This window comes from Lipotes vexillifer, unplaced genomic scaffold (genome assembly GCF_000442215.2).
Source record: "Lipotes vexillifer unplaced genomic scaffold, Lipotes_vexillifer_v1.1 scaffold641, whole genome shotgun sequence".
Lineage (NCBI taxonomy): Eukaryota > Metazoa > Chordata > Mammalia > Artiodactyla > Lipotidae > Lipotes > Lipotes vexillifer.
In genome coordinates, this window is record NW_006780658.1 from 794402 (window position 1) to 816430 (window position 22029).

A 22029-nucleotide genomic window follows, 5' to 3' on the forward strand; every position below is an offset into this window, starting at 1 on the left:
TAGAAGGAAAATTTTTGTTGAAAGGGAGAGAAAGCCAAATCGAACTAGCTTATGCAGAAAAATAAAGTGAATATGAGTGCACACATATGTTGTGTGTGCATGCGTGTCTGTGTCATATACCTGAATAGTCCAGGGGTATTTGTGTTCAGTATGTCTGGATCTACGTACTCAAATGATGTTGCCAGGAATCTGACTGTGCTTTCCTCAGTCCTGCTTTCTCTTGGGTTGTTTTTATTCTCAATCAGATTCTCCTTAAGAGTTAGCAAATATTCTCATGACTTGCTTTTTTCTAGATTAGTGAAATCAATGGAAGAAGAGTACTGATTTCTCTGGAATTCCAGCGTAAGTTCTAGGGCTGACATCTGTTGCCTGTGACTGGCTTGTCTTGAGTCATATGCCATCCTTGAACGAGTTACTGTGCATGTTCAGGTGGACTCTGCTAATTGGCCAGGCCTTGACTACATTCCCACCTGAACTATATGAAAGAGACAAGGGGAAGGAGTGGTTCCCCAAAGGAAAAAATCCGAATATTCTTACCAGAGAGGGCAGAAATAGCTGCTGGAAGCCAAAACTCAGAAAACTGTCCACAGCAGAAGGTATATGGATATCTCCTGGCTAACAGTGACATTTGAAATTTTTAGGTTCTAATAAGCAGGTGAGAGAGTGAGACTTGGGTTTACTTCTTTCTCATTCACTTTATCAACTAGTCAGTTTATGAGAGGATAAAATCTAGTTTTCAGGAGTAACATTCTTTGTTTGACCTGTTTTAGGAACCAAGAGGGAACTTGCATAATAGGATTAATGTTGCTTCTTCTTAGTGCCACATAGTCTAAAGCTCTTCAGGATTCCTATTATAAACTTTCATTTTACTCTAATATCCAAACTTGCCATTTTTGTCAATGAGAGGTATATTGTCATGCACAGTTCAACACATATATCATTTTATATTTGGTGCAAGACTCTTTACTGCTTTTTATAATGAAAGTCACTAGTTGTTCTTAGAGGTGTAAAGCAAAGTTCACCTTGAATACATGTACCACAATGTTCATTGTAGCACTATTTACAATAGCCAGGACATGGAAGCAACCTAAATGTCCATCAACAGATGAATGGATAAAGATATGGCACATATATACAGTGGAATATTAGCCATAAAAAGGAACGAAATTGAGTTATTTGCAATGAGGTAGATGGACCTAGAGTCTGTCATACAGAGAGAAGTAATTCAGAAGAAGAAAAACAAATACCGTATGCTAACACATACGTATGGAATCTAAAAAAATGGTACTGATGGACCTAGTTGCAGGGCAGGAATAAAGAAGAAGATGTAGAGAACGGCCTTGAGGACATGGGTGGTGGGGGAGGGGAAGCTGGGACGAAGTGAGAGAGTAGCACTGACGTATATACACTACCAAATGGAAAACAGATAGCTAGTGGGAAGCAGCTGCATAGCACAGGGAGATCAGCTCGGTGCTCTGTGACCACCTAGAGGGGTGGGATAGGGAGGGTGGGAGGGAGGCTTATCAGGGAGGGGATATGGGGACATATGTATACATATGGCTGATTCACTTTGTCGTACAACAGAAACTAACACAACATTGTAAAGCAATTATACTCCAATAAAGATGAAAAAAACAGTTCACCTTGATATTGATGAAATTTCCCTGGAAATAATAACTGCAGAGAAGTTTTCTGTGCTAGAATCCTTTACTTTCTTAAGTTCAGTATTAAGAAGATGGGCTTTGGTGAAGCCCCAGCCATCCACTGAATGAACAGGGTGACCTTGGGCGAGTTACTCAGCCTCATCTGTAAAATGGGATAGTCAGAGAACCTCTCTCTTAACGTGGTGTGAGGATTAAGTGAACGCAGGTAAAGACCTTAGAACAGTGTCTGGCACGTTGTTGGGGTTCGATAGATGTTACCTATTCTGACCTTTTAGATAGAGATGACCTGACTTGTTAGTTCCTTTCATAGAAGTTCTTTATTGGACAATTTTATGTGCAGGTTGAAGGTAGGAGCTAGTGGTTTGGGATTTGCAGACTAAATATTTCTTACCCCATTCTTTATAAAAACTTCCAAAATGGGACGAAGTTTTAAGTAAAGGAAACTCTAACTTCTAAATGGTTATTGTTATCATGAAAAAAAGAAAAAGAAAGTAATTATAAAAATTGTGAAGAAAGCAAAATTAATTCTCCATTATTGACAGATTATAAAAGCCTAGGCATTTAAACATGTAAGTAATTGGAGAAACTGATGAATAATTATTTTCAAGATATAAAATATTAGAAAGCATACATAAAATATACTTATTATATAAGTAATTATAGACTTTCACGGGGGTGAGATGGGGGAAGAAGAAAGGGAGGAGAGAAACGAGGACACTAGTTTGAGGCCTGGTTAAATCTACGCTGCTGTGTTTCCTTCATTCCAGATTCTGCTCTCTGGTGTTTCTGATCCCAGTTTTGTGATCTGACTTGACTCCTTCATGACTCCTTTTTCTAGCTTTGTGATGTTGAACTGCTTCTGAGTCTTCTTGATTCTGACATAGCACCTTGAGCATGCATCCCAAAGCGGGCGTTTCAACCTAGGATCCAGCCCTGCTGAAGCAAGGAGCACGTTTGGTTCGTTTAGAGAGGAGGAAAAAATTCCTTCTGTAGTTATTTAACTAAACTGGGCTTTCAATCTAAGAGAATGGTAGGCCTGCTATTTCCATTAGGGCATAATCTTATATGACCAACAGACCAGTGAAAATATTGTGGTTTAAGAATTCATCTGATATCAGCCTAGCATTGTATATCATAGGACCATCCTTCAGTTGGTTAGTCTAGTCAAAACTTCAATTGGACTGAATGTTTAAATGAATTGGCCCATGAGATGTTTGCTCTTATCCTTTTTCTCCAAGGTTTTATTTTTAAAATTTGTGGAACTTCCCCAGGAGAAGCATTTGATATCTTGGCATTAATGACCAGGTTACTGCAAGATCCACATAAAAGCAGAGCACAACCTGGAGAGTTTGTTAAAATAACGCACATTTATCAATGGGTCTCTAATTCCTTATGTGGAAAATTAATTCATTATCATTATATAGGGCAGAATTTAAAGAACTGTCTAATGTAATGGGCTTCAGTTGTCTATTGCTTATTTTACCCTGATTTTCCCAAATTTGCTTTCAAAAGAAAGCCTTTAAAAGTTATTTTAAAGTTTTTTTTAATTATAAAAGTGATAAATTGGAGCACTATGAAGCTGTTAGAAACAACAGACAAGGTTTGCACACATCATAGACAGATCTAAATATAGTTCTGAATGAAAAAAGTAAAAATGAAATGAAAGAAATATCACAATACCATTTATGTAATTTAAAAAATACATATCAGATCAGTCATATGCATTTTGTTACACAGTACCATGGTTTCCTGTGGGAAAGGAATGGGAGTAAAAGAGAAAGAAACAGACAAGAGAGAGGCCTTGTAAGAACAAGTGATGATACATATACATATATATATATGCTCCTGAGAACCAATAAAAAAACTTAACTGTAAAAAGGCAAATAAAAGCACTCACTGGGGCTTCCCTGGTGGCACAGTGGTTAAGAATCTGCCTGCTAATGCAAGGGACACAGGTTCGAGCCCTGGTCCGGGAAGATCCCACATGCCACAGAGAAACTAAGCCCGTGAGCCACAACTACTGAGCCCGTGTGCCACAACTACTAAAGCCCGTGCACCTAGAGCCTGTGCTCTGCAACAAGAGAAGCCACCGCAATGAGAAGCCTGTGCTCCACAACGAAGAGTAGCCCCTGCTCGCTGCAACTAGAGAAAGCCCGTGTGCAGCAACAAAGACCCAACGCAGCCAACAATAAATAAATAAATAAAATAAATTAAAATACATATATATATGAAAAGAAAAACAAACACACTCATGAATCCACTGTGCAACCAAATAATCACTGTTGGCATTTTTATCTATTCATTTACAGTCTTTCTTTCTTTTTTAAAGAGAAAAATCTTGAACACTTTCCATTTGGTTTTCTGAAGGACTAAAAGGCATAGACTTATTCATAGCAACTTGAAGTTTGTGGGCCTGTGAAGCCAAAACAAACTGCTTTATTCTATTACCTGTCTTCACTCCTTCCTAATTTACCATTCCCCCTCTTCCTTCTGTCTTCCTGTAGAACATCTGAGCTCAAGTATCCAGCGGTAATTGGGAATATGATCCAGATCTCTTGCGAAGGGCCTGAGTGGTGATAATGATGCAGATGGTGTCAGTTTTTGAAGGCCATTCATTTAACACATAATTATTAAGCAGTGAATTTATTAACTGATGTAATTAATTCTACAGTTATTTATTGAGAAACAACTGTGCTAAGAGCTGAACTAGTAGAGGGGACTAGGGGAGGATTACAAATCCTGTGATTGGTTGATTCTTTATAAGTATTTACTGTTGTACTAGCCATGTGCATAGTCCCCCTAACTTGTAATTTTTAAGGTAATTTGCAATTTTTGGAGGTAAAGTATTTGGGAGTAAAGTCAATATGAAGCAAGTCTTCTTGTTAGGAGGAAGACTTTTCTGTTGCAGTAATTTCCTTCTGAGCTCTAAAACACTTTAGTCTATAGATGGGCCATAAGTATTCACTTAAAAAGGCTATGTAGAATTTTACCTTTGCTTAAACTATGAAGAAAGGGTTGGGTAAGAAAAAATTAACCTATACACAAGATTGTGAGAAAATGTTTAAATCTACTTAAGGACATTTTCAAGCATCTTTGCACTTTTATTTTTTTACTGTACATTATAACATAAAAATTACAATTTTAACCATTTTTAAGCTACAGTTCAATGGCATTAAATGCATTCACATTGTTGTGCAACCATCGTGACCATCTATCTCCAGAACTTTTTCATCTTCCCAAACTCCATACTCACTAAACAAAAACTTCCCAATCCCCCTCCCCTCAGCTTCTGGCAAATATCATTCTACTTTCTGTTTCTATGAATTTGACTATCCTAGTGCTATAGACTAAATTCAGATTCCCTCCCAAATTCATATGTTGAAACCTAATCTCCATTGCGATGGTTTATGGAGGTGGGGACTTTAGGAGGTGATTAGATCACAAGGGTGGAGCCCTCGTGAATAGGATTGGTGCCCTTATAAAAGAGACCCCCAGAGAAGGAGACTGGTGAGGACACAGTGAAAAGATGGCTGTTTATGAACCAGGAAATGGGATCTAATCAATGCCAAATCTGCCAGTGCCTTGATCTAGGACTTCTCAGCCTCCAGAGCTGTGAGAAATAAGTATGTGTTGTTTATAAGCTACAAAGTGTATGGTATTTTGTTATAGTAGCCCAAACTGACGAAGATACCTTGGGATCTCACATAAGTGGAATCACACAATACTTGTCTTTTTGTGACTGACTTATTTCTCTTAGAATAGTGTCTTCAAGGTTCATTCATGCTGTAGCCGAAAGTGGGGTCTGACTGCTCACCACTTAAAAGCCAATAAAGAGGCAAGATTGGTGGAAAGGAAAGTTTGCTTTATTTCAGATGCCAGCAACAATGGGGGTGGGGGAGTGGGGGGGGCCTCCTGTCCAAAGGCCGACTCCCACTCAACTGCCCCACTGACAGTCAGTGGGCAAGAGCTTTTATAGGTGAAGGGAGGGGTCTACATGAAGAAACAGTGCCGTCAGCTCTGACAGTCATCTTGAAATTGGGTATGTGGTGGTCTAATCAGTGTCAATTTGATTGTTTTAAGTAGTTAATCTTCAGTTCAAGGGTCAGTTTGTGCCCATTTCCTTGAGGCCAGTTCTCAGAATTGTGGCAACTTATGTCATGGCTATGGTCTGGTCATCATGTAGTTACCTTCTTCCACCTGCTGGGGGTTTCAGTATCTATAAGACAGCTCACAGGATATGGCTCAGAATTTTATCTATAGCCCTTGAGAAGGAACTAAAGTCCTTGACTGTACTTAATGACTAAACTATTATTATTTAGTCTTATTGGACTGTTTTCCTTTGTTTCTGCATTTTCTCACTTCTCTGATTAAACTTACCCTTTGGCTAAAGGTTTTCCACAGACAAAAGGCAGGCTGAGGACATTGGGAGCAAGGACCATAGGGCCCTGTTCTGTTTCAGCATGAGTCAGAATTTCCTTCCTTTTTAAGGCTGAATAACATTCAGTTGTGTTTATAGACAACATTTTGCTTATTCATCTGTTGATGGACAGTTGGCTGCTTTCACTTTTTGGCTATTGTGAATGATTTGGCTGCTTTGAACATGGGTGTGCAAATATCTGTTTGAGTGCCTGCTTTCAATTCTTTTGGGTATATACCCAGAAGTGGAATTGCTAGATCATATGGTAATTCTATGTTTAAGTTTCTGAGGAACCACCATTCTGGTTTTCATAGTGGCTGCAGTGTTTTATTAAGACATTCCCACCAGCAATGCATAAGGGTTCTAATTTTCTACATTTTTGCCACTACTTTAAAATATATATATATAACCCTCCTAATGGGTGTGAGGTGGTATATCATTGTGGTTTTAATTTACATTTTCCTAATGATTAGTGATATTGAGCGTCTTTTCATGTCCTTATTGGCCATTTGTATATTTTCTTTAGAGAAACATTTATTCAAGCCTATTGTTAATTTTTAAAAGAGATTGTTTGCTTTTGTTGTTGTTGTTGAGTTGTAGCAGTTCTTTATTTATTCTAGATATTAATTTCTTACCATATATATGATTTGAAAATATTTTCTCTTTGGGTTGCCTTTTCATTTACATCTCTTTCAAGCAAGTTCTTTTAAAATTAATTTTTATAGGAGTATAGTTGATTTACAGTGTTGTGTTTCTGCTGTACAGCAAAGTGAATCAGTTATATGTATACATATATGCATTCTTTTTTAGATTCTGTTCCCATATAGGTCATTACAGAGTACTGAGTAGAGTTCCTTGTGCTATACAGTAGGTTCTCATTAGTTATCTATTTTATATATAGTAGTGTGTATATGTCAATCCCAATATCCCAACTTATTCCTCCCCCACTTTCCCCCTTGGTAACCGTAAGTTTGTTTTCTATATGTGTGACTCTGTTTCTGTTTTGTAAATAGGATCATTTGTACCATTTTTAGATTCCACATATAAGCGATGTCATATATTTGTCTTTCTCTGTCTGACTTACTTCACTCAGTATGACAATCTCTAGGTCCATCCATGTTGCTGCAGATGGCATTATTTCATTCTTTTTTATGGCTGAGTAATATTACACACACACACACACACACACACACATATATGTATACCACATATTCTTTATACATTCCTCCATATATGGACATTTAGGTTGCTTCCATGTCCTGGCTATTGTAAATAGTGCTGCAATGAACATTGGGGTTCATATATCTTTTCAAATTATGGTTTTTTCCAGATATATGCCCAGGAGTGGGATTGCTGGATCATATGGTAGCTCTATTTTTAGTTTCTAAGGGAACTCCATACTGTTCTCCATAGTAGCTGTACCAGTTTACATTCCCACGACAGTGTAGGAGGGTTCCCTTTTCTCCACACCCTCTCCAGCATTTATTGTTTGTAGATTTTTTTTCTCCACACCCTCTCCAGCATTTATTGTTTGTAGATTTTCTTTTTTTTTTGCGGTACGCGGGCCTCTCACTGTTGTGGCCTCTCCCGTTGCGGAGCACAGGCTCCGGACGTGCAGGTTCAGTGGCCATGGCTCACACGGGCCCAGCCGCTTCGCCGCATGTGGGATCTTCCCGGACCGGGGCATGAACCCGTGTCCCCCACATCGGCAGACGGACTCTCAACCACTGCGCCACCAGGGAAGCCCTACTGTTTGTAGATTTTTGATGATGGCCATTCTGACCCATGTGAGGTGATACCTCACTGTAATTTTGATTTGCATTTCTCTGATAATTAGTGTTGTTGAGCATCTTTTCATGTGCCTCTTGGCCATCTGTATGTCTTCTTTGGAGAAATGTCTATTTAGATCTTCTGCCCATTTTTTGATTGGGTTGTTTGTTTTTTTGATATTGAGCTACATGAGCTGTTTGTATATTTTGGAGATTAATCCCTTGTCAGTCACTTCATTTGCAAATATTTTCTCCCATTCTGTGGGTTGTCTTTTCAAGCATCTTTAATGTAGCTTAGGAACATATATTTATATGGAAGTATCCAAAACTGAGGCACAGAGGCAGCAGAAAAGGGGCTTTGCTCTGCATCTTCTCATATTCAGGTTGCAGGAGGAGACAAACAGATTATTAGAAAACGGTGTAATCGGAAACACCAAAGGCTAGAAGAGCACAGAGGAAAAAACTCTGCTGCATTAAGTGTGAAGTGTTTCTATCTGTTCATTAAAGCGGTTCCCCCAAAGACCTCCACTGTATTTCTCATCCACCCTAGGGTATCAAATATGTACCCATATATGGATGACTCCCAAGTCCCTAATAGGAGGATAAGAACCCAATTTCCACTTCTAGACTTAACATCTCTTCCTGAATGTCTTGCAGGTATGTCATAATCTTGTTCTGGTCTGTTCATATATTTAAAAAGAAAATATATGAATTTTATTCTATTAAAAAGTATAATGACTTACTTCTTCACCAAATTCTGAGTTTACTTCCTTAAAAACATTGCTGCACTTTCATTTTCAAGGTCATTTTTGTACCTATATGATGCTTAGATAATACAGAATAAATAAAAAGTAATTTTCAGCTCACTTTGTCATTGCCATATTTTTGATGTTTGATTGAATGTGAAATATTATTCATAGATGATATTTATAATTTCAGCAAGAAGGTTAATATAAATTTTCTATGACTTCAGGTGATTGCTTTTAATATTCTAGAAAGATTTTGATAGAATAAATATTTCACTATTTTAAAAGCTTGCAAGAGCTGTTGATCATAAAACAATATGTGTAACTTTGTGATTCTAAAGTTAGACTTAAATTTTTAATCTTATCCTTAATTTATTTTAGTCATTGAACATTCATTTTGCTCATCCATTTAATAATTGATTTGGGAGAGTGTGATTCTTTAAAGGAGATCAAGACAGAGCAGATAAGTCAGATTTTTCCAGTGCATAAATTCTTTCCTATGAATATATTAGATGTTCAGAATCTATACAAATGCTTTTTATAAGGCTGCTTATTATTCACAGATGATGATAAAAATGATGATGAATAAGAGGTATGTGTTTTTTTATAGTTTACAAAGCACTTTTGCATATATTATATCATTTTATCCTCATAGAAGATTTGTGAAACAGGCATTGTTTTTATCATTTCTACTTTATAAGTGAGGAAATAAAGGCAAGGGAGAATCTAAACGACTTGCCCAAGGTCACTGAGCAAGATCTTGGATCCAACCCTAGCCTTCTGCCTACAAACTGTGTATCCTTTCCATCAGTTGCCACATCTCCCCTCATGTTTCTTGGTACATGAATTTGCTTTTCTTTAAAGTTTTCAGGATCTACTGTTGACCTGCAAAAATCGCTTGTGATCATTTTCCAACGTTTCTCATGTGAAGAAGTTGACCCATGTCATTCACAGGAGAAATTTGGTTATTATTGTAGAAGGAATGAATTCTCAGTCCACCAACTGAATTATTTAATTTCTAGTTCATGGTCCCATGTTGCCTAGTGTTTCCTAATGGGAAAAGCTTAATCAATCAGGATACATATATTCCTTTGTTTTCTCAGTCAATTCAAGATTTTCTTCCATCACCAGCCTTTTCACAAAGGCTGCTTCTGAGTACTCAGAAACCTTGCAGTCAGGGCATTTATGGAAGGTGGTGGAAGCATTAGGTCTCTGGGTTTCATTTGTCCAGGCTGGTATCTGCTGAACAGTCCATCAACCCATCTGGTCCCCAAGCATCATCTCTTCCTGTCAGCATCTGCTGAGATGTCTGAGCTCCCAGCTGGCCTCTGATCATCAGCCTCCTCTGGCATCTGCTGTGGTATCCTTCTTGTTCTTACCTGAGCAGGCTTGCTCAGGCCTGCTTGCCTTCAGTGCCATGTCTTCCTGGCTCTTAACCACAAGGGGCAAAGGTCTTCTTCACCTTAGGTCTTGATCAGAGGCTGTGAACCTGTGGTGGGCTCTCTGTAGACATTGGTTTCTATTCACCAGCCCTGCAAGGCAGGGGGTCCTCTCTCCAAGGCTTGCTCCTCCCTGAGCTGCACCTGGGAAGGGTGTTGCCTTACCATTATTTCCTCCTCTCTCCACACTATGCCTGGGTGTAGGTAGTGTGCAGGGGTCCTTCCTAGGAACACTCATCATTGGCCATCTATCTTCTCCAAGACTCCCTGTTCCATTCTCCAGTCCAAGGGTTTCTTTTTTCATATATATGATTCCCTTGAATGTTTAATTTGTTACTTAAGTATTAATTATTTATTATTTATTTACTAAATTACTTAATAGGCAATTTCCTTTTATCCCTATGCCCTCCTTCTTTCTCCTACTTATAGACAACAATTTCAGCTTGTTTAATGAGTAAATTTTTGTCTGTATATCTTCTTAAAAATGCATATTGTTTTGTGTGCATGCATTTAATTTACATGAATTAATATTATTCATTTAATAATAATATCATAGCTAACGTTATTAAAATATTATCCTTCTTTATCTGTTTTTTTCCCCTTATAGCAGGTTGGTGCTAATGGGGGATTGATACAAGAAGCAGATTGTTTCAGTTTTGAAATCTGAAACATCTGAAATGTTTTTGCTTATTTGGATAATTTAGTCATTTTTAAACAGGTATTAAGGACTTCATATTAGCTGGTCAATGGCAGAAAAACAACTTCACTCTCAGCTTTGAGCAGTTCTAGTCTTGAGGACTTCAGTGTAGGTGGGTGTCTTACTGACTATGAGAAAAACTGCATGGCCTGCTTCAAATTCCATTTCCGGAGGTGTGAGTGGAGCCAGGACAGCATGACCTAGCTTAGGTTGAGATGAGATGCCATCACAGCAAGATCTGCAGACCCCTCAACTGCAGGGCCCCTGCAAGTCATTTGGTTGTCAGAGCCGCTGCTCCTGTCAGATAAGGAAGCCTGCTAGTCCTGGAGTGGTACAATCCTGGCTTAAGCGAAAGAAAAATATTCCCAGAATCAGCCAGAAATCTAAAAAGACATTGGAGATCAAAATTCTTCACCATTATCAAGATACATACCAAGCCCTGAACTTGAAATCCATGCACTTCCGGGTGGAGTGTATTTTTTTCCTACTGCTGTGAATGACACTCCAAGGCCCAGTGTGAGTGTGGGGTTATTTAAGCACTGTGATGATTAACCATGTTAGCCTCATTTTCTAGCTGCCAGTACCATGGGGGTCAACATATGGCTCTTCTGTCTTTGTTAACATTAACCTTCAGAACAAGGGTGGCCAAACCAGAGGGCCAGAGAGGACAAGTTCCTGTAAAAACCAAACCTGTACATACACACAGCCTCATAAGACTGAGGGATGGGATTGGAGCAGGGGTCCATATGGGGATGGGAAGGTGATGCTAAGGAGAGGTGGTGAAGAGAGGCAAGAATTGCTTCCTCTGAAGTCTTGGAAGGAATTTCTTTTTTCATTATTCCTGATCTTTGTTTCCTGGGTCCTCTCACACCACTTAACTCTCTACTCCCGTCCCAGCAGTCTATGTTCCTGCATTCAGGCAGTGCTCAAAAACATATGGTAGACTATGCCTTATAAAAATCATATTTATTTCTTCTCTCCTTCTAGGAGATTTTACATTGTTATCTTAGGAAATGGGTATGCAGAGACCTTAGTCTATGGTGATTTGATTTGCATAAAAATCACTTAGACATTTCTGAGAGATTATGCTTTTATGCTTTGGTTAAAAAAAAAAAAAGTGTAGTCTCTGTTTTGGAGTGCAACATGGTTCCTGTAATAAGTTTCTGAATTTCTTGAGAAATTCAATTGTAAGGCCATCTGATTCAGAGGTTTATGTCCTTGTCTTGAGATAATTGTATTATCTGTACATCAGCAGTGATGTCCTCCTTAGCTAACTGAGTCATCCCACAATTTCTGAAAATATTTTGATTCGATCTTTAGTTTTGGTCAAAGGACAAGAGCAATGCCACCTATCAAAGAATGTTCACAAAAAAGATCGAATGTAGTATTTTTCTGGTTTAATTTCTTCAACAGAGCTAAGGAGGATGTCACTTACTTCTGTTGTTCCTTCCCTTCCCCACCTGTAATCCTGTAGAAAATTTTACTAGGACATAGCATAAATGCAAGCTGGTAAATAGTGACGATAGGTAAAATGATCATTGAAAAAAATTATAGGTGAGCATAGTGATGGGGAAAAAGCTAGAAGAATGTAAGAGGGGTTTGCAATTTAGGCAGTCAATGAATTATGACTAAAAGAAAGAGAGACAAATATATGTATGTATGCCCAGGTGACAGAATGACCCACAGTGGACAGAACTCGATAAAGGAGAAGTAAAGTATAGCAGCGAGGTGACTAAGGAAAAGACATTTAAGAAGTGAGAGAGAAAATGAGGAGAGTTTAAAATGAGAAAGCTGAACCTAGAACATTAGGGAAACCACCCTACAGCAATGAAAACATAATGAACACTTCAAATCAGCGTTTGTAATTAAAAGTGTTGATTTAACAAAAAGGGAAGAAATAGGAATGAGCTTGAGAAGGAAATCAGCTGGAAGAGAATAAGGCACCACAGTGATAGTCTAGTTATTCATTTATTTTCTATTGGAAACATTGCTGTGGGCCTGCCTGATATGAAAACCAGTGACCTAGAGTCTAAAGCTGTTGTATCCCATTAGCATTTTTTTCAGTCATCTTAAAGAAAGAAAATTTAAAGGGCAAATGAACATGATCCAAGATAACCTGGAACTATGAACTGAATGGGGAACTGAACGAGAAATCTGCCCTCTTGAAATGAAAGAGCATGTACCTCATGTTTTTCTCTAAGACTTTCTTGTTTGGCATGGGAAATGTGAGTGGTGTCTGGATAAATTGTTTTGGTAATGTTTCTGAGTCTCTTCTCCTACACAGTTTGAAAGAGTTTTACTTCTCACTCCTCCTCCGCTCTCCCTTCCATTTTGAGGTTTAAGTTTTGCAAATGTTATCCACAAATATAAAGTTTTTAGCAATTTCTTTTCTAGGATTTTGTCTTATGGACAAATTCACACGTGCGGGCAAATATGTATGTCCATCCCTGCAGCATTATCTGTAATGGCAAAAGAAGAAAAACATGTAAGTGTCCATCATCTGGGTAGCATCCATAAGTAAAAGAGGTAACATTTAGAAAATGTTTAGTGTGCTTTTCTCTTTTTTCTTTCTGAGCCCCTGAACGTCTCCAGTTAGCCTGAGAAGCCCATCAGCCTGGGAAGGGAACGTAATCAGTTTTTTACATGCAAAGTCAGATCATGGAACAGGTGATAGCTTGGAAATCCAGGCTGTTGTGAAGAGAGGATTTTGCAAAGATCACTATTTCCTTCCTTCAACATAGGAAGGAACAGAGATGATACTCTTGACTATGACAGCAAAGCCATAGGGCTTTCTTCCATATCTTTAGTGGAAGAAGGAGCCTCTTGAGCAAGGGAAATAAGAGAAAAGATTGACCCTTTTCTACCCTGGGAATTTGGGGAAGAAGAAAGGAAGGAAGTCAGTGGAATGAAATATGTGTGTCCCAGTGTTTCCCCTTCCTGATTTTTGCAAGCCTTGAGAGGGACATTAGGTAAAGGAGGATACTCTGCTTCCCCTCCCCAGGTAGGATGTAGAGAGAGATCTCCTGTGCGGCCATGCCCTCATGCACCCACACGAAGCCACATCATTTTGATAGCACAGCTTCAACTTCTACGTGATTCTAGCAAAGGGGGCAAAAATAACTGCAGAGTTTGACACTATCATTCTTATCTAAAAGCATTGTGCCTTGTGGCCAGTGAAGCTGAACTTGGGCAACTGACCATGGATGTGAAATTCCAGAAAGAAACAGCAAACCACCCAATCTTGTCAAGGCTCTTTGTCAATAATTAAAGGATTATCAGAGAGAGATGGATAAAATTCCTCCCTTTATCATCTGGGGTGGAGGTGAGACATGTGCAACAGTGAAACCAACACATTCAGACTGTTCATCCTTCCTCTCTGCCTTGGTGTGTCCTGAGGACCCCTGCTCTTAGCCAGGACCCTTCCCCACCCGAAAAGGCTGCAGTGACATCTCTCCCCTCCCCGTCAGGGGAATGAAGATAAGTCACCACTTAGAACATTCCAGCTAGTTAGAGCATCACCATTCTAAGTAACTAAAAGGTTTACACTTAGAAATAAACGGTGGTTTATCTTCATCCTTTTTGGTGTGGGATGGCTGCAGCACACAGGCCCGACAGCAGCTGCTCTCCAAATGCCTGTACCCAGGAGTCTCGGAGAACCGGGCTCAGTGCCCAAAAAGTACAAGCACGAAAAACGAAAATACACACCAAAGAAAGTTGGGCAGAAAACAGTCCTGGCTTGGAATTAATGAGCCCCAGCAAATCCCTTTTCTAACGAGAATTTCTTGCCTATTGTGTCTAGGGGTTGATTTTTGTTTTTAAATAAAATTCTGATTTATTTTAAGGAGGACTTAGAGATTTTTTAAAAAAATTTTGATGCATTGTAAAGATATTTATTTATTTATTTATTTATGTTTGGCTGCGTTGGGTCTTCATTGCTGCACGTGGGCTTTCTCTAGTTGCGGCGAGCGGGGGCTACTCTTTGTTGCAGTGCGCGTGCTTCTCTTTGCAGTGGCTTCTCTTGTTGCGGAGCACGGGCTCTAGGCGCACGGGCTTCAGTAGTTGTGGCACACAGGCTCAGTAGTTGTGGCACATGGGCTTAGTTGCTCCACGGCATGTGGGTTATTCCCGGACCAGGGCTTGAACCCATGTCCCCTGCACTGGCAGGCGGATTCTTAATCACTGCGCCACCAGCAAAGTCCGAGATATTTCTGATATGCATATTTCTGAGTCTGCTGGCAAATTTCGACTCCTAATCCCTTCATTTAAAAAAAATTGTAATCAAATTCTGGAAATAGAGGAAAAGCACATACCTCTCACCCTGAATTAATATTAAGTTTTAAGACGAACATTTCATTGAAAAGTAGACTGAGATTTTATTTGTGGATTTCCCATTATCCAGTTCTGTAAACTTGAGAGAGCCACTTAACCTTCATGGGCTTCAGTTGCCTCATCTGAGAAATGGGCTCAGGTGGATTTTGATAAACTTGCTCCAAGGTGCCTTCCAACCCCAAGAACCTCTGGATCCATGCACACACCTCCCCTCCCCTTTCTGTGACCTTTTCCACCATCTGAGATGTCTTCTTACGTGTCCAGACATTGAGTAACCTAAGGCTAGAGCCTGTCCAGACCCCTCCCCTTCCCACCTCCACAGTTTTTCTGCTCCTTCTTCTCTCTTCCCACCTGGTCTCCATTGGCTGAGGAAGCCAGAAAGTACGTGAGTGTGGATGATCCTGATAGCTTTGGCACTTACCTGTTTCAACTCAAGTAAATGCAGTTTCCTTCCAGGCACTTTTTGCAATGGTCACCAACTCACCCTCTTTCTGTGCTTGTGTACTTGATTAATGCTCTACCTCCCTCTTAGATAGTAGCCTCACGTGGGCAGACAGCATGTGTCTTTGGCTTACCATGAGTCCCTAGTGCCCAGCACAGTGGCCAGTGTGCAGTAGTGGCCCAGTACGTGTTTGTTTGAATGAGTGAATGGGTCCTTTCCAGGCAGGACACCTTAAATCACATTTAGCAGGCAGCTTAAGGTAGACCTTGCTGGAATCCTTGTTGGTTTATGTAGGTCCATCCTGACCCCCAATCTAAAATAGCTACCAGCTTCTGTCCCTCCCCCGTCTACCCACCCATCCACCCCTGGACTTTCTTCATTCTTGTATCCTGCTTTATTTCATTTCCCAGCACTTACACTACCTGAATTTATTTATTCCCAGCTTTATCATCTGTCTTTTCTATCAGAGTGTAAACTTCATGAGGCCAGAGACCTTCCTCACCTTATTCAAGGCTGTATCCTCAGCACATAGAATAGCAGCAACACATAGATGTTGGCTGAGTGAATGAAAAATGACATATTATTTGCAGCTTATTCAAATGACATGGACTCTCTCTGTTTTGATATCGGTTAGAAACCTCTTCTTTGCAGTGTCCCGTGCAGTGGTACCTGGTACTACTCATCTCCCTGTCCCCAGGAGTATATTGCCTCGTCATATTCTTGTGATTTCCCTTACAGGACCCAAAGCAGAACCCGAGTTCTTGAATGATGGTAAATTCAGAATAGGTCATCTTCTCCTTCACTTGCTTTACTCCCTTTGCCTTTATTTTTAATTTTCGAGAGCTCTGAGAAGAAAGAGAACAAGAGACTTGAACAGAGTGTACTAACTCTTCAATCCAATAATGTTTCTTTCACTGGGCAGGCAGGCAGGCAGGCATGCAGGCATGCAGGCATGCGTGGTACCCAGGCCTCTCTGGTGAATCAGAAACATCTGCTCTAGCTAAGCCTGATGTCTTGCAAAACACTCAAGGCTCCTAGCTGCCTTGAGCATAGTACCCAGGGTACAATCCTTGCCTGCTGTTGCTGCTGCCTATTTGGTGGTAGCTTTTCTCATTCTTTTGTGCCTTGGGGGTGTGTGTGTGTGTTTTTGTTGTTATCTACAAAATCTCTGAGCTTTTGGGCTTCCCTGGTGGCGCAGTGGTTGGGAGTCCGCCTGCTGATGCAGGGGACACGGGCTCGTGCCCCGGTCCGGGAAGATCCCACATGCCGCGGAGCGGCTGGGCCCGTGAGCCATGGCCGCTGAGCCTGCGCGTCCGGAGCCTGTGCTCTGCAACGGGAGAGGCCACAACAGTGAGAGGCCCGCGTACCGCAAAAAAAAACCAACAAAACAAAACTCTGAGCTTTCTTATTGTAAAAGCCAAAGAGAGGAGCTGGATTAACAGATGTTTTTATTTTGCTGTATAGAGGAGAATTAGTATCTTCCTTGTTCAATAAAGAACATTTCCTACTGTTAAATATCTTCCTTGCTTAATTATGTTTTAAAGTCAAGTGTGTGTGTGTGTGTGTGGAGGGCGGTGGAGGTTTGGGGGTGGAGTCAGGGGCAGTGGCACATTTGAAATTATTTCTAAGGGAAAGACTTCCTGGCTTCTAAAGATAATGTTCTTCATGCTTCTGATAAACTCTCTTGTTTGTCTGTGTAGCAGGCCCAAATGAACTAGAATTTAATCCAAAGTAGCTGAGTGATTGACACATACTGCTCCCTAAAAGCATGATAAAAATTTCTAAACATTGGGAAAATAAGAGAAAATGGACTAGGGAAAAGAAAATGCTTATGTTGTGAGACATTTATCTACAGTGAGTTTGATAGAATTAGAAGTCGCTGACTGACTGATTTTCATATTATGTTGGGCTTTAGTACTGGCTTTTTAGAGGTAAAGCCAGCTTTAGTTTAGAAAAACATTCCACTTATAAAGTACAGTTGATTTTCATGAATGCTTGACTTTCTTGAAATGGGTTGTTCTTCTTAACAATGAAGTGAATATTGAAAACAATTTCTCACTAATATGATGTGAATTTGATGAAAAAGGCATTGTTTCTATATACAATACAGTAACTCCTTAAAAAAAAATGATTGTTTAACCCATTTATTCGCTTGCTTTGTATTGGAATCAGACCATATAAATTATTCCTACCAAGAATGTGCTGTTTTATATGACTCTATTGTTAGCCTTTTCCTTCAGATTTCTTCTATAGCTAATTTAGCAAAACTGCATTTAAATCAGTCCCTGATGAGAGGACCTGGAGTTCACATTTTTGCTTTTAATAGACACATTAGTCTTCCTACATGGTAAGATTTCATAAATGGCTTCTTATTCTTTTCTTGGGAGATAGCTATTATATATAACTCAGTGCATTTCTGGTCTTACCTTAGGGAATTTACAGGGGTTGTCATTGCTTTGGCTTCAGCTGAAATACAAGAGGTTTTAAATTGGATCTTATATTTGTGTTCAGGGTTGAGAAAACTCTTCGTATACCTTTTAACAAGAGTCCTATAAAGGTTATGTTGGCTAAACCAGTTTGAATAACCAAATATTACTTTAATACTTAGTTATTTACAGGTTGCTTTTTCCCCACCCCTAGTAAGAAAAGGAAGGGAGGGAATTTCAGAAGCAGGGATGAGGTGAGGCTACTGGCAGAGTTATTTACATGTCGGCTTTGGGGCATAAAGGCTGTGGGAAGCTGAGTGGGGACTTATCCTGTCAGGTGAGAAGCTATGGTTGACTTTAAAACATTATACAATATAATTCATGTTCATAATAGAAAAGCAAATAATACAAATTAACAAAAATAAGAAAAAAGACTATTCATAATCCTACCAGCCAAAGATAACTACTATTGAAATGTTGTGTATAGCGTTTTATGCTTTTATTTTTAAAGTTTATGTTTGTCTTTTTATAACTGCAAAAATGGGATCCTCTGACTAGGATGTTCAATTAAAAATATATATCCTTTATCACTGAATCAATAACCCTTGTCTCATGCCAAATAATACAGGTAGTGTTTATAAGGAGTAAAAGAATGTAGTCACTCTTCCAGGTCCCCAAGTGACTGGTCTGAGATGAACTGAAAGAGCACATGGTAGCCCCAGGGAGACTTCAGGAGAGAGAGGAGTATCATGCAAAAGCTGCCTCAATGAAGCCTTTAGTTACAACGAAAAAACGAAAACTCTGGTTATGCATGTTCAGGAGTCACAAAGCAGGACTGGGACATTTACATGAAGACTCATACACAGAATGGTTTGGCTGAAGGGAAGTGGGGTGGTGGTGGATGGGAGTTACAGGATCTGTAACTCCTACCCATTTACTTACCATTTGTCAAGACCTGGAAAGGGTCTGAAATTTGATCCTACTTGCAAGCTAAGAAGTTAGCCTGCTATAGTTTTATGGATGCTGCCAGCAGACACAAGATGCCTGGATCAGAGGCCAAGAACTTTATTATTCATGGCTCAGCAAGAAGCATGAGCTTCATGATCGTGTCGGTTTCCCTTGTCCCTCAAATCTCACGAGGTGACACGTGGAGGCTCAGGTAAACTTTACCCATAAAAACTAGGCAAAACTTTTGGTTTTCATGCAATGGGTGTCCCCAAAAATTCAGGCCTCAATCCCCTTCTCTGTATATCTTCACACACATGTTCCCTCCTAATAGAATGTTCCCTACTCTAGTAGAATAGTAGAATCTTCCCTAAAAATTGTAATTTTTTAAAAAGTTTATTGGCTATACTTTGCTTAAGTCTTTTTAAAAAAATATTTATTTATTATTTATTTGTTTGGTTGCACTGGGTCTTAGTTGCAGCACAGAGACTCCTTAGTTGCAGCATGTGAACTCTTAGTTGCAGCATGCATGTGGGATCTAGTTCCCTGACCAGGGATGGAACCCAGGCCCCCTGCATTGGGAGTGTGGAGTCTTAGCCATTGTGCCACCAGGGAAGTCCCTAAAAAATATATTGTTAAAATGCGGTTGCTGCTTTTCAAAATAGCCATCAGTTTTGAAGGGCAGTTTACTTTAACATCGGCAAATGCAAACAAAACTGTTCAAGTTCTTTCCCTGTTGAAAAATAATGTGCTGGGTATTGGAGCCTGGGCCTCCTGCAGAGTTTAGGGGCCTATTTCAGGCCTTGGTTGGGGAGAATCAGTGATTAGATTACTATTTAACAGGATACTAGATCATGAAGTCTCAGAGGAGACCTGGGTATTTTACATTTTAGGCTAACTGCTCCTTTTATGACTTCAGATGGCATCTAATTTGGAGAATAAACACCTTTGTAATTAGTCTAGAGGCATTGAAAGGTATCTTATGTTTGTACCTTTGTTATCAGGATTTGGCTCTGCCAGCCATGATGAGCTTTAAAATCCTGAAGGTAAAGCCTGTATCTATTCAGGAAACTCCATTAGGGCATCTGGTAATTAGGATTAATTTCCATCCTGGGCTTTCAATTAATGTAATTAATATAATGCCTTGTGACTTGGTCTGAGTGTATGAATTGTAATGTTTCTTATTTCACAATGTGAATTGGAGGATGGTGTGGGTTTGGGTGGGCCTTGGGAGGTATGATTTCAGGCTTGACTGGATTCCACTTGCCTCGTTGATTAGGAGATCTTTAAAAAAAATGGCGGTTAAAGGTTTCCCTTTATTTCTGTTAATATTTGCTTTATGTTATATTATATTGCTTTAACCTTCTTTCCCAACCTTACTGTTATTCCCATGGGAAGGATTTGCTCAGCCGGGCTGTTTACTCTGGCGACAGACAGGGGGTCATTTCCGCCTTCATGACTTAGCCCATGCCTCTCCTTCCCCTCCTTCATGGAGGTAATTCCTAAGAAAGTCCAGTCAAGTCTTGATCCCTCATGAACCTCCCTCTGTTCACGCCGTTTCTCGGTGATGGCTCCCTCCTCTCAGATCCACAGCTGGGGAATATGAAGTTTGAAGGCAGGAACCTCATCTTGTACCTTGCCTAACATGCTGCCTTACAAATAGGAAGATCTCAGTGGCCACCTGGCTACTTGATCAAATTGAATCATGAAATGAAATAATAGTGTGTGGGAGCTTGAAGGATGTAGGAGCTAATATAGAGAAAAGGACTACAAGAGGCAGTAACATACAACATGCTTTATTGGGTGGTGATTGGACAGGGTTGCACAAGAGGGGAAGTCCTCATGGCATGAGACCATCCAGAGGCTTATGGTGAGGGAGCCAACAACCAGAAGGGGAGGAGGGCAAGTGAATTCCAGGCCAAAGGGGAATCAGAAAGGGGGCTTGAGTGTCTACACAATGTCCCTCAGCAGTACAGTGGGAATCTCCGGGTCAGAGAGCTTTGAAGGGCAGCAGTGGCTTGGGGTATTATAGCTACAAAGTCCCATTGTATCACTAGATAACAGCTGTTGATGAGGTTTTGTGGGGTATGCAAAGCAGACAGGCCCTGAATGGCTAGAAATTTGCTAGTTTGGGCTATTTTTTATTGAATTATAGTTAAATGTAATATATATTCGTTTCAGGTGTACAACATAGTGATTTGATGTTTTTATACATTATGAAATGTTCAGCACAGTAAGACCAGTTACCAGCTGTCACCATACAAAGCTGTTACAATATTATCAACTATAGTTCCTGTGTTACATCCCCATGACTTAGTTATTTTATATCTTGAAGTTTGTGCCTCTTAATCCCCTTCACCCCTATTTTGTCCATCCCCCCACCCCCCATCCCTCTGGCAACCACTGGATTGTTTTCTGAACAAGCTAGAATGTATGAATCTGTTTCTGTTCTGTTTTGTTCATTTGTTTTATTTTTCAGATTCCACATATAAATTGAATCATAGAGTATTTGTTTTCTTCAGTATGACTTATTTCACTTAGCACAATACCCTTTAGGCCCTTTAGGCCTGCTGCAAATGGCAAGATTTCATTCTTTTTTTTGGCTGAGCAATATTCCATTGTGTGTGTGTGTGTGTGTGTGTGTGTGTGTGTGTGTGTGTGTGTGTGTATCTTGCGTCTCATCTTTTATCCATTCATCTATCGATGGACACTTAGATTGTTTCCATATCTTGGCTATTGTAAATAATGTTTCAATGAACATGGGGTACATATATCTTTTGAATAGTGTTTTTGTTTTCTTCAGATAAACAAATAGTGTTTTTGTTTTCTTCAGATTGCTGGATCATATGCTAGTTCTATTTTTAGTTTTTTGAGGAACTCCATACTGTTTACCATAATGTCTGCACCAATTTACATTCCCACTAACAGAGTGTGGGGGTTCCCTTTTCTCCACATTCTCACCAACACTTGTTGTTTCTTGTCTTTTTGATAATAACCATTCTAAAAGGTATGATGTAATATCTTATTGTGGTTTTGATTTGCACTTCCCTGATGATCAGTGATGTTGAGCATCTTCCATGTGCCTGTTGGCCATCTGTATGTCTTCTTTGGAAAAATGCCTATTCAGGTTCTCTGCCCATTTCTAATTGGGTTGT